Here is a 12,116-nt window from a genome sequence, read left to right on the forward strand (position 1 = left end):
TTTGTAGTGTTAGATGTTATGAAATTCGATGTTCTGGTCGCAATGTAATGAAATTAGATGTTATGGGTTTTAGATGTTATGTGTATATATATATATATATAGATATATATATATATATATATATATATATATAGAGAGAGAGAGAGAGAGAGAGAGAAACATGTGCATTTAATACATCTTAAACATTAAATATTTACAAATACACACTTATCATACACCTGTAAAAATACAACTCAGAGGTATTTGCTAATATTTTGGGGATTTGACTAATGCCATAAATTACATGCTTTCAGTAACAGGTTCATAGGTTGGTACTAGGCTATCGGCCCTAGGGCCTATATAAGCCTAACCGTAACAATTCCCTGGATATTTCTTCCCACAATATTTACTTCCCTGGACCCCTGTCTAGCAGAGCGACTGACGTGATCCCCAGGGTGAATTTCCTATCTCCCATCCAATCGTCAAGGTTCCTTTTGAAGAGGGCCAAGGAGGCGCTCTGCTTGACATGTATGGGCAGTCTATTCTAGAGTATGGGGAGTCTCTGGGTCAGGAAACTATCCCTCTAGCATGTTTTGTTCAATGTGATGACAAGGTTTAGATCCCTGGAGTGTGTGGCTCTGAGGGATTGGGATTACTTTAAAGTGGAGCATGTCCAACAGCTCAGGGTTTTACATGGCCTTGTATGTTAAGCAGAGATTGCCTTGGAGTAGACAATATGCCACAGAGTATAGCTGGAGTTTTTTTTAGATGGTCAGTATAGGGCATCTGCTTAAGGTCTGTGATTCTTTTAGTGAGGTATTTCTGCGGCCTTTCCAGCTGTTGCAGATGTCTTGTGAGGTACATACCAAATGGGGCATTGTACTCTACAATGGGTCTAATGATGGATGAGTACAGTGGGACAATGACCTCCTTTTTCTGGATGAAAAGCACTTAGTGATGAGGTGTGCCACACAGAAGGATTTCCTGACTGCTGTGGCGATGTGGTTATCGAAGGTGAGTCCACTGTCCACTTGTGTCCCTAAGTCTCCTATCACACTTTCACTGTTTAGTGTACTGCCACCTATGTGGTTATTCATGGGTACATGTTTTTTCCCAAAGAGGATAACTATACATTTCTTGGCATTAAGCTTGAGCCCATGGCTCTGGCACCAAGCATCTGTTTCTGTAAGGCCCTTTTGTAGAATAGGATCAAAACAAAAAAACTCAGCACCACGTCTAGTTGCAGAATCCGTTTAGCAAAGTAGCATCACACCGGTTTCGGTACACAAGCCTTCCTCAGTGACTCCTTGAAGAATAAAGTACAGTTATGTACACTTACCATAAATGTAGATGTTCAAGTGTATTCATTGTTGCAGTCATTACATTTGGGTAATCTGCTGGCAGGTTGCCCTCAGTCGGCCTGAATAACAAAGTCTTGGGTCCTGCATCGGTTGCTGTCTCCTCTTCCATGACGGCAGGTCGTCAGGGGTATAAAACATGCAGCCGATGCCATTTTAATCAGTTTTTCTTGCCCCAGATGTCAGGTGCCCCCCAAATGGTTAGCAAAAATATATATAAATAAACTGTAAATATATAAATGCACTTTAGAAACATAAACTTTACCTTCAACTAAAAGCAAATACACCACAAAGGCTTCTGAGTATTGTGAAGGAAAGAAAAGGTATAGAATGGGGGATGGCGGGTGGGTAACCCGGACTGCAACAGTGAATACACTCGAACATCTACATTTATGTTAAGTGTACACAACTGCACTATGTTCTTCATGTTTCACAGTTGCAGTCATTAGATTTGGGTAGAATCCCAAAGATATGGATGAGAGGATGGAACTAAACAGCATTAGGAGCAGCTATAAGGCCCTGCAGGACTGCAGTGGCAAAGCCTGCCCTGGATTTGGAGAAGATAGGTAAATGATAATGCTTTGTGAACGTATGAACAGAGCACTAAGTAGCAGCTTCTAGAATGTCTTTGGTTGGGACCCCTCTGAGAAATGCTGCTGAAGTAGAGGCAGCCCTGGTAGAATGGGATCTGATCCCCTTGGGCACAGGTTTACCATGGTGCAAATAGCAGAAACAAATGCAGTGGCTTCTCCATTTAGAAACAGTCTGCTTTGATATAGTCCTCCCCTCTGATCCTGCAGCAAATGCTACCAGTAGTTGCTCAGACTTTCTTAGAGATTTTGTCCCGTTTAAGTAGAATCTTAGTTGTCTGTGTACATCCAATGAATGCAGAATCTGCTCTCCCTTGCTCTGCGGATTTGGGAAAAATTTTGGCAGGTGAATGGTCTGGTTAAGAGCCACACTGGATACCTCCTTAGGCATAAAAGAAGGATTGGTCCTGAGGGCCACCCTGTCCGGGTAAAATATAATGAAAGGCTCCACTGCCATGAGAGCCTGTAGTTCTGAAACCCTTCTTGCTGAAGTGACTGCCAAAAGAAAAGCTGTCTTCCAAGACAGAAATTTTATATCCGCAGTAGCTGCTGGTTCAAAAGGAGGCAGGGTGAGTTTTTCCAGCACAAAATTGAGGTCCCATGCAGGAGTTGGTCTTTTCCTGGGAGGCCTTAATTTTTTGGCCCCTCTGAGATACTGTTTAAGCAGTGGATGAGAAAAGAGGAGATGCTCTGTGTTGTAATGAGCCGAGATGGCAGAGGCATGGATTTTTATTGAAGAAAAATATAGGCCTTCGTCAAGCACCTCAGTTAAGTATTGTAAAATCTGAGGAATATTGGGGTTTGCTGTGTCTATTCCTTGTGCTTGGTTCCAAGCACAGAATCTCTTCCATTTATCAGCATAAGATTTTCTAGTACTAGGCTTTCTGGCCTCCAAAACGACATCCAGCACAGATTTACTGAGAGATGTGGTTTGAATAATTAGTTGATTAGCCATGCTGCAAGATTCAGAGTTTGGAGCTGAGTGTGCAGAATCTGAAAGTTCTGCTGAGACAGTAGATGAAGTGTTTGAGGCACGTACCATGGAGGAAGGTGTGATATATTCCTTAGAAGGGGGTACCAGTGCTGGCGAGGCCAGTCCGGAGCAATTAGTATCACTTTTGGTTTTTCCTGTCTGCCTTTTAGTATAACCTTGGAGAATAGAGGCAGAGGGGGAAAGGCATAGACTGACAGGTTTTTCCAGCTGAAGGATACAGCATCCACTTTCCATGCTTGTTTGTGATGAGTTCTTGTGCAGAATTTGTCCAACTGATAGTTTTGGGGAGAGGCAAATAGATCTATGTCTGGGCTTCCCCATTTCTGTGTTAACATGCTGAAGATTTGTGGATCCAGTTTCCATTCGTGCGGGTCCATAAGATTTCTGCTTAGGTCGTCTGCCAGAGTATTTTGCTTTCCTGGCAGGAATTGAGCTTGAAGATGTATTTGGTAAATCAAGGCTGTGTTCCACAAGGCCATGGCTAGTCTGCAAAGGGGGTAAGAATGTGTACCCCCCTGCTTGTTTATGTACCACATAACTGTGGTGTTGTCCGTCTTTATCAGTAGTTGTCCTAGATGAAGTAAGTCCTTGAAGACTGTCAGAGCATTCTGAACAGCTAGCATTTCTTTCTGGTTGATTTGCAGATGCATTGGTTTGGGCTCCATTTGCCCTGAATGCATCTCCCTGCTAGGTGGGCCCCCCAAGCATAGTCTGATGCATCTGCAGTTAGGGTTTGGGTGGCAGGGGGTAGAGTGAATGACAGTCCCTTGTTTTGGTGACATGTCTCTGCCCACCAAAGAAACTCCTATTGTAGGCAGGGAATGAGAGGAATCATTGTTTCCAGGTTGTGACAATGTTGACTCTATAAACTTTTTAGGTACCATTGAAGTTTCCTCATATGCAGTCTCGCATATGGAATTAGTAGAATGCAGGATGCCATGAACCCCAAAGCCTGCAGAATTTGTCTTGCAGATAACTGGGTTTTTGTTGCCATTTGTTTGAAGTATGTTGTCAATTGCCTTTGTTTGGCATGAGGTAAGCCATCTGGGCAGTTGTATTCAAGCTTGCACCCAGGAATGTAACTTGAGAGGGTACCAGTTGTGATTTATTTTTGTTTATAGTGTACCCTAGGCATGCTAGAAGCCTTTTTACAAAAGCCAGATGTTGAAGAAGAGTGTCCTTGTCCTCTGCTTGAATGAGACAATTGCCCAGATAAGGATAAATTTGAATGTTTCTTTGTCAGCAGAATGCAACTACTGGTGCCAGGCACTTTGTAAAGACCCTGGGTGCAGTAGATAAGCCAAAGGGCAGTACATAGAATTGGTAATGCAAAAAACCTGCTTTGAAGCAGAGGTATCTTCTGCATGATTCCCTTACTGGGATATGCAGGTAAGCCTCTTTTAAGTCTAGAGTTACTAACCAAGCATTCTTGCCTAGCACAGGCAGTAGTTGTTGTAAAGTCAGCATTTTGAATTTTGGAATGTCCAGGAATGTGTTCAGAATCGATAAGTCCAGAACTGGACATCATGAATTGTCTTTTCTGGGTACCAGGAAAAGTCCTGAATAAAATTCTTGTCCTTTTTCCTTTTCTGGTACCGGCTGAATAGCCCCCATGTCCATATGGGACATGACTTGTTTCTGGGCCTCTGCCCACTGGTTTTGTGGCAGATCCAGCCATCCGTTTGGAATTGGCAAAGTATGGAAATGAAATATGTACCCCTGGGATACTATGTTTAATACCCACTTGTTCTGGGTAATTAACTGCCAATTTTGAGCACAAAGTGCTAGTTTTCCCCCCAAGGGGGCTGCCAAAAGATAAGTGCTTGGAGATAGTAGAGGAAAGTCATTGAGACTGCTTACTGTAGGGTTGTGCTTTGTCTCCTCCAGATTTGGAGGTGGAGGCACCCCATTGCTTTGACCTGTAAGAACCTGTGATTGATATCTGGAACCTTTTGAGCACCTGGGTTTGCCCTGAGTGGCTCTGTTGGACACAGGAAAGGACCAATTTTTAGTAGGCCAGTGCCTACTGAACCTGGGTGGCTGCACTTGCAAGAAATCTTTTACAGTTTGCATAGATTTAGCTTTGTCTTCCATTTTCTTTAAAACATCTTCTGCCTTATTACCAAACACAGTATCATGCTGCAAAGGGGAATCCAACAATTTAGCTTTAACATGATCAGGCAGATTTTGCTCCTTGAGCCAGGCATGCCTTCTAATCATAGATCCAGTAACGGCGGCCCTACAAGAGGCCTCCAAGGAATCAAAGCCACATTGCAAAGTATGCTTTCCAACCTGTTCTGCTGAATGCAATAAATCCTGTAACTCCATTTTCCACACAATCAGAAATCATCATCATTTTCTGTTTCAGTAAGCGCATAACATGCTGTTGATATTTAAGCATATGAAACTGGCAGTTTAAAGCCCCGATTGCCAAGGTTGCAGACGTCTAAACCTTCTTACCCCATCTATCCAGCGCCCTGGAATCTCTATCAGAAGGGGTAGGATTTTTGGCTGTAGAAGCCTTAACACCCTTGGAACCCTGAGAAATAGTCTCAGGATCAGCAGCAGGATTTTTGAAAAGTAATTTGTGGGAGTCAGGAACCCTGTAATATCTGTCTGGCTTACCAGGAGCCAGAGGCAGGGAATCAGGAGCCATGCTTGATTCCGAGAACACACCATCAACAATGTCTAATACAGGAGGTACTGCCAAAGGCCTATGCTGAGGAAGAAGAAGGAAATCCCTAAGACTCTTTTTTTGATTCATAGAAGTCCTGACTCTCCCAGTGAAAATGTTCCCTTAAAGTATACAAAGTCTCTCCAAAAGAATAATCCTCAGGAGGAGATGCAGATGGGATGGATTCCTCTGCATCAGAATCCTCATAGGGTGGAATAGAGAATTCCTGATCAGAAGAAGAATCAGAAGAAATGGAAACGTGATTTGAAGATTCATAATCAGTGCCTTGCCTAGTTCTCTTAGCAAGGGGGGGGGGGGTGGAGGTTGGGAACCCCTGATTAAGGTAAATAAATCCTCGGGCATTTTGATCACCTGTTTTTTAGGCATAGGGGCCTGAGCACGTGGCTCATGTGTCAGTTTTTTAGACATAAAAGTTGTTTTTGACCTTGTTTTTGTTGCTGGCGTCAGTTTACTGTAAAAATGTTGAGGCCTGAAAACACCCTCAGAAGCCGGTGGCTGCTCAGTGGCTCCGGACCCATCCAAGGGAGAGACATTCGCGGGTTCAATACCTTGCGAATCTTGCGACATACTGAACTCCGAATGGGTCTTGGTAGAGGCCTGAGACTCAAAAGTAGCGGGTATCAGGTGCTGCGAAAGCACCTCACTGAGTACCGGCGAACCGACGACTGGCTTAGAAGCTTCATTGTCAGTTTTGGACCGCGACAGTCTGTCTCTGTCTTTTTCCTTGCGTTTTTTGTTAACTCCGGTAGTTGGATTGCTAACCGATGACATTTCAGGGTAGTTAAATCTTGAACCAAAATATTTAGAAGCAAAAATATACTGACACTTAATAGTGTGTTGGTTAAATTTAGCACAAAACCAACAGCAAGGCACGTTGTGATCAGGGCCTAGGCAAGGAATACAGTACAAATGAAAATCCTTATGAGGTATTTGCTTCCCACAAGTAATGCAATTATTAACTTTTACTGACATCGGTAAGGAGCAACAAAAAGTTTCCCCAACGAGGTAATTAGCTTTAGTTTGAAGACTTCGGTCCTGAAACTTGAATACGAAAATTTCAGGAGTCGGCCGACCGGCACTTGCAAACTGCTTCTGCTTCGGGCACTGCGCGGCAAGAAAGATTGATTAAAATGGCGTTGGCTGCATGTTTTATACCCCTGATGACCTGACATCATGGAAGAGGAGACAGCAATGGATGCAGGACACAAGACTTTGTTATTCAGGCTGACTGAGGGCAACCTGCCAGCAGATTACCCAAATGTAATGACTGCAACAGTGAAACACGAAGAACATCAGCAGAATTAGTTAATTATAACAGGGAACAAAAAAGTTTAAAACTAAAGGAAAGTTTGGGTTTATGAAGTAGCAAGTAAACATGTTTTCCCTTAAAATAACAGAAAACAAATTAAAAATGTATCTAACAATACAAGAAAAGTTGAGAAAGTGTGGGTGTACTGAGTAATTGTTGTAAAATGTTATAAAAAAAATCAAAATTCTGATAGCAACAAGTTGTGCAGATGCAGAATGCTTTAAGTGATCTAAACAAGAAAGAAAACTGATCGTATTAGGTCTAGATACTGTAATACAAACTTTGGTGCTTAAACGTTTGAGATATTTTTGTTTATACAAATACCAGTAAAAGTTTGTGAGGTAGGACACACTACTTCAACATTTTATTTCCATGAGAGTAAATTTTCTGTAGAATAAAGGGCAAAAAGTATTCCGTGACAGAACATATAATCATAGATGTCCTAATTCATTCACAGGTTCTTACTCAGCAGGCAGACTGCATGACTACATGGAGTCTAGCCATGCAACCCAGACAATTTAGTGGGCAAACTAGCCACTCCACTCAGTGAAAGACATTCTGTTTTTCCCAGCAGTAAATTTGTGGTTTCCTGTCAAATCAAAGCAAGATTTGAAGGAGGCCAATGTGTTACATGGTTTGACATGAAAGGGAACTTATTCCAAAGGTAGGGGGTTCTTTGGGTGATGAACCTTTCTTTACAACATCTTGTTTATGTTGCAATAAAAACTAAAGTCTTTGGAGTGTGTTTTTAGATCTGCCGGCATTTCTTAGGTGGAGATGGTCTATTAGGGCAGGGACCTTTCATAGCCCAGAAGGTGATGCAGACATCACCACACAGAAGTACATGTCAGAAAAAGTGAGAGGGTTTTTAGTCCTCCCTAGTAGCTAAGGAACTCGGTCTTTTTTTAGTTAGAAAATTTTGCAATCCTTCCTGGGGTTTTTTTGTAATATTGAAAAATTACTGCAGTGCATTCCACAGTATGGTAATGGCCACAGGTGGATGTTTACTTTCCAAACAGATTACAAGAGAGGTACAGAAGTCCCTTACCAAGCACCAGGTTACGTACTCTACAGATGTCATCTGAAAAATTAGCCATGAAGAGAACTGTAACCTAGTCATTGTCAGTTCCTTTTTGGAGGTAGATGGTCATCATCAAATGCACCTAAAAATTCTAATCCAGCCAAAGGAAAGTGGTCACCTTCTCTCTGGAATTCTACTTTGAAAAGAGTAAAAACATTACCTAAAGTAAAATACCTCATTACATATATCACAACACCCCACATAACTAAGCTACTGGCAAAGACCCCAAAAAAGCAATCCATACCAGTAAGAAAAAGGTTACAGAATGGTCTGATTAATCCTGACCAGTGGCAAACCATTTTAACAAAAATCTTTTAAACCCAACGTAGCTCAGTGAAGTTCAGTGAAATAAAAGGCATACCTGCCATGCAGAAGGCAACTCACTTACTTAATATAACATCTTCCATGGGTCTTGCAACCCCCAAGAGGAAGTTTGAAAAATTTGCAAAATCATCTCTCAAGCAATGGTGACTCAAAAGATTACATTAACTCTGGAATAAAACACTGGATAGCAACAAAGCCATCTACATACACTAATACATGGGTCTATATTAGAACACAGAAGTTTCAAAACTTTGAGTGTTCTAATATCGAACCCTAGTCATCGGAAATTTAAAACATCGAACATACAGAACAGCAAATTTTTTCCTAGGGAAAAAATTTGCTGTTCCAAAACACATACACACAACACAAGCACACCAAACAAACAGCAATCCACACACATACACCTAAACTCTTGCACCTAACCCTACACTAAACTATACATGCACCACGAACTATCCACTTAACTTAACCCAAACCCTAACCCTAAGGTCTGTCACTATCGCACAGTCACCTCACCCACGCCCTAGCCCTAACCCATCTACCCCACCCTAACCCCCACATCTACACAATCGCACACTTACCTGACCCGCGCCCTAACCCTAACTCACCTAACCCTCACGGCCACACAATCGCACACTTACCTGAACCCGACCCGTAACTTTCCACCACAGTGCTGAAAATACCGAAGCTCGAAATTTTGAAACTTTGGTGTTCTAATATAGACCCATATATATATATATATATATATATATATATATAAATACCAATCCCCCCCCCCCCCACTAATTAGGTCTTGGCTAAGAGTGTAATTCCATGACAAAACTTGGATGGCAAAAAGTATCTATGCACAGTAAGACAGAAACACAAATGCTTCCCTCATAACAGAATGGTTAAGCAAGTCATCTCTACACTCTTACAAAGGGCATTGCAAAGACAGATAAGGGAGTAGGCAGATACAAGTGATTTCCTGTTTGAACATCCACATTTATAACTGGAGAGGAAGCTGCAGCAAATATTTCAGAACTGCTACTACAAAACCTATTGTGCTTCCGGAGTGGAGATCAAGGCTTGTAATGTTTGGGAAATGTGTAGCGAGCGGACAAGATGACAGCTTCAACTACGAGAGACACTTTTGAATAAGCTGCAGTGGTGCCTGCTGCACTAGAAAACCCCCAACCTCGCCAGAGAGAGCCTTGCCATAATGATCGATTGAAAAAGGTATGAGGCAGCCTGTCTGGACACTGGTCTGACCTTTTTACCTGCCATGAAGGAGACAAGAAGCTAGTTTAACTTTGATATCCCTGGCCCTGTTTACTATTTCAGAGGTATGTGGACAACCATGGTAGGCAGAATAATTTTTACATGATCTGAGGATTGGGGTGGAACATTACTGGCTGGCCAAACTGGGTAAGAGTTAATTCTGAGACTAACTTTGGCACAAAGGAAGATATGGTCCTTATGGTACCTTGTCTGTCTAGAAGACTGCATATGGTTCTCTGTACAAAAAGTCTTAGAGATTTTACAATGTACTTGTTACTGTTATTAAAACCAGGGTCTTCAGAAGAGGTACATGAGGATACAAGACTCCAAGTGATGGAAAGGGATGGCCTACTAGGTTATCTCAGATGACAACCAGCTACAAATAAGAACAGTTTCACTATTAAGTTTGTAAAAATCGGGGTGAAATAGTACACATTCAGTAAAAGCAGATGGCTTTTGACAGGAGAGAAGCCATGTTCTTATATGAAAAGATTATAAATGTACTAAAAATCCGAATAATGCCAACAGTGTGGAGACAGTACAGTTTTGTACCTACCATAAATGTAGATGTCCGATAGGCATGCATCTGCAGTCCTTACAAATGGGTTGTCCTGTCGTCAGGCAGCCCTTCGGTCGGCCGGATTCCAAAGTCTGGGTCTGGCCTCGGCTGGTGTCGCACTTCACCCGACGTCATAGCTGCAGTTGTTCGGGTATAAAGGCATCAGCCGACGCCATTTTCCTCAGTGTTTCTTGCCCCAGATGCCAGGTGCCCTCTAGGAAGGCTAAATTTGGATAAATGCAAATGGTTCCAAATAGCAGAGAGCAAACAAAAAATAAGCATGTATGTACATATATACAAACAAATACACCATAATAGATTCCCCCAGCTAGCTACAAGATGGGCAAATACCCTAGGAGTACCACAGAGGGGAAGGAGGGTGGGTAATCCTGACTGCAGATGCATGCCTATCGGACATCTACATTTATGGTAGGTACAAAACTGTACTATGTCCTTCAAGGATGCATCTGCAGTCCTTACAAATGGGTAGAATACCATAGCCAAACTGGGGGAGGAGGAGAAATAAGATTATGGTGTAGTTAAGATCCCTTGCAAAACAGCAGTGGCAAAACCTGCTCGGGATCTGGAGTATAAAGGTAAATTATAATGCTTGGCAAATGTATGCACGGAGCTCCAAGTAGCAGCCTCTAAAATGTCTTTGGTAGCCACTCCTCGTAAAAAGCTGTGGTAGTGGCTGTAGCCCTTGTAGAGTGAGGCCTGATGTTTTCTGGAGTTTTCTTTCCATGGTAGGAATAACAAAATCTAATGCAATTTCCTATCCACTTAGAGATTGTCTGTTTTGAAATTGCTTTTCCTTCCATTCCTGTTGCATATGCTACCAGAAGCTGGTCAGTTTTTCTATTGCTCTTGGTCCTGTCCAGGTAGTAACGTAATTGTCTATGTACATCCAAGGTATGCAACAGTCTCTCCCCCTGTTCTGTGGGTTGGGGAAGAATGTAGGTAGGTGGATAGCTTGATTTAAAGATACCCTGGAGACCACCTTTGGCATAAAAGTAGGATTAGTTCTCATGGACACTCTATCTTGATGGAAGATCAGGAAGGGCTGTACTGCCATTAATGCCTGTAGCTCGGATACCCTTCTTGCTGAAGTGATTGCAAGCAGGAAAGCAGTTTTCCATGATAAGTACTGTAAATCTGCTGTTGCTGCTGGTTCGAAAGGAGGGAGTGTCAACTTTTCTAGCACAAAGTTCAAGTCCCATGCTGGCAATGGTGGCTTCCTAGGTGGTTTTACGTTTTTAATTCCTCTCAGAAACTGCCTGAGCAGAGGATGTGAGAAGACTGGAGGATCCAAGTTGTATTCTGCTGAAATAGCTGATGCATGAATCTTAATGGAAGAATAGGACAGGCCGTTGTGGAAAAGCTCTGCCAAGTATTCCAGGACGTTAGCTATGTTTACCAGTGACACATTTTCTCCTTTTGCAGTACTCCAAATGAGATATCTTTTCCATTTTGCTGAATAATTTTTTCTTGTTGAGGGTCTGCGAGCCTCCAAGATAATGTCTTTAACCCTTTGAGATAAATCTGGGTTATTTGGTCTTATGCAATGCTCCAGGCAGCCAGCTGCAGTGTTTTCAGGTTTGGATGTAGGGTTTTGAAGTTGTTCTGTGTTAACAGCAGGGGAACTAGGGGCAGAGGCCATATTTGTTCTCGAAACATACTCCTCAGTAATGGGTACCAATGTTGCCTTGGCCAGTCTGGAGCTATCAGGATGATCCTTGGACGGTCTTCTTTGATCTTCAATAGCACCTTGTGCATCAAAGGAAGAGGTGGAAATGCATATGCTGTCAGGTTTTTCCAACTGAAGGATAGGGAGTCCACTTTCCAAGCAAGAGGGTGGTACGTCCTGGTGCAGAATTTTTTCAGTTGGTGCTTGTGTGGGGATGCAAATAAGTCTATTTCTGGTAGTCCCCATTTCCCTGTAATGGTTTTGAAGATGTCCGGATGCA

General features: G+C 42.4%; 1 protein-coding gene across 1 annotated transcript in view; it reads right to left on the minus strand.

Moving 5' to 3' along the window:
- Positions 1-12,116, minus strand: part of NIN (ninein) — a gene marked incomplete in the record, with an annotated part of 1,258,852 nt that overhangs the window by 413,380 nt on the left and 833,356 nt on the right.

Source organism: Protopterus annectens, chromosome 6.part0 (genome assembly GCF_019279795.1).
Source record: "Protopterus annectens isolate FY-2018-M chromosome 6.part0, PAN1.0, whole genome shotgun sequence".
NCBI lineage: Eukaryota > Metazoa > Chordata > Ceratodontiformes > Protopteridae > Protopterus > Protopterus annectens.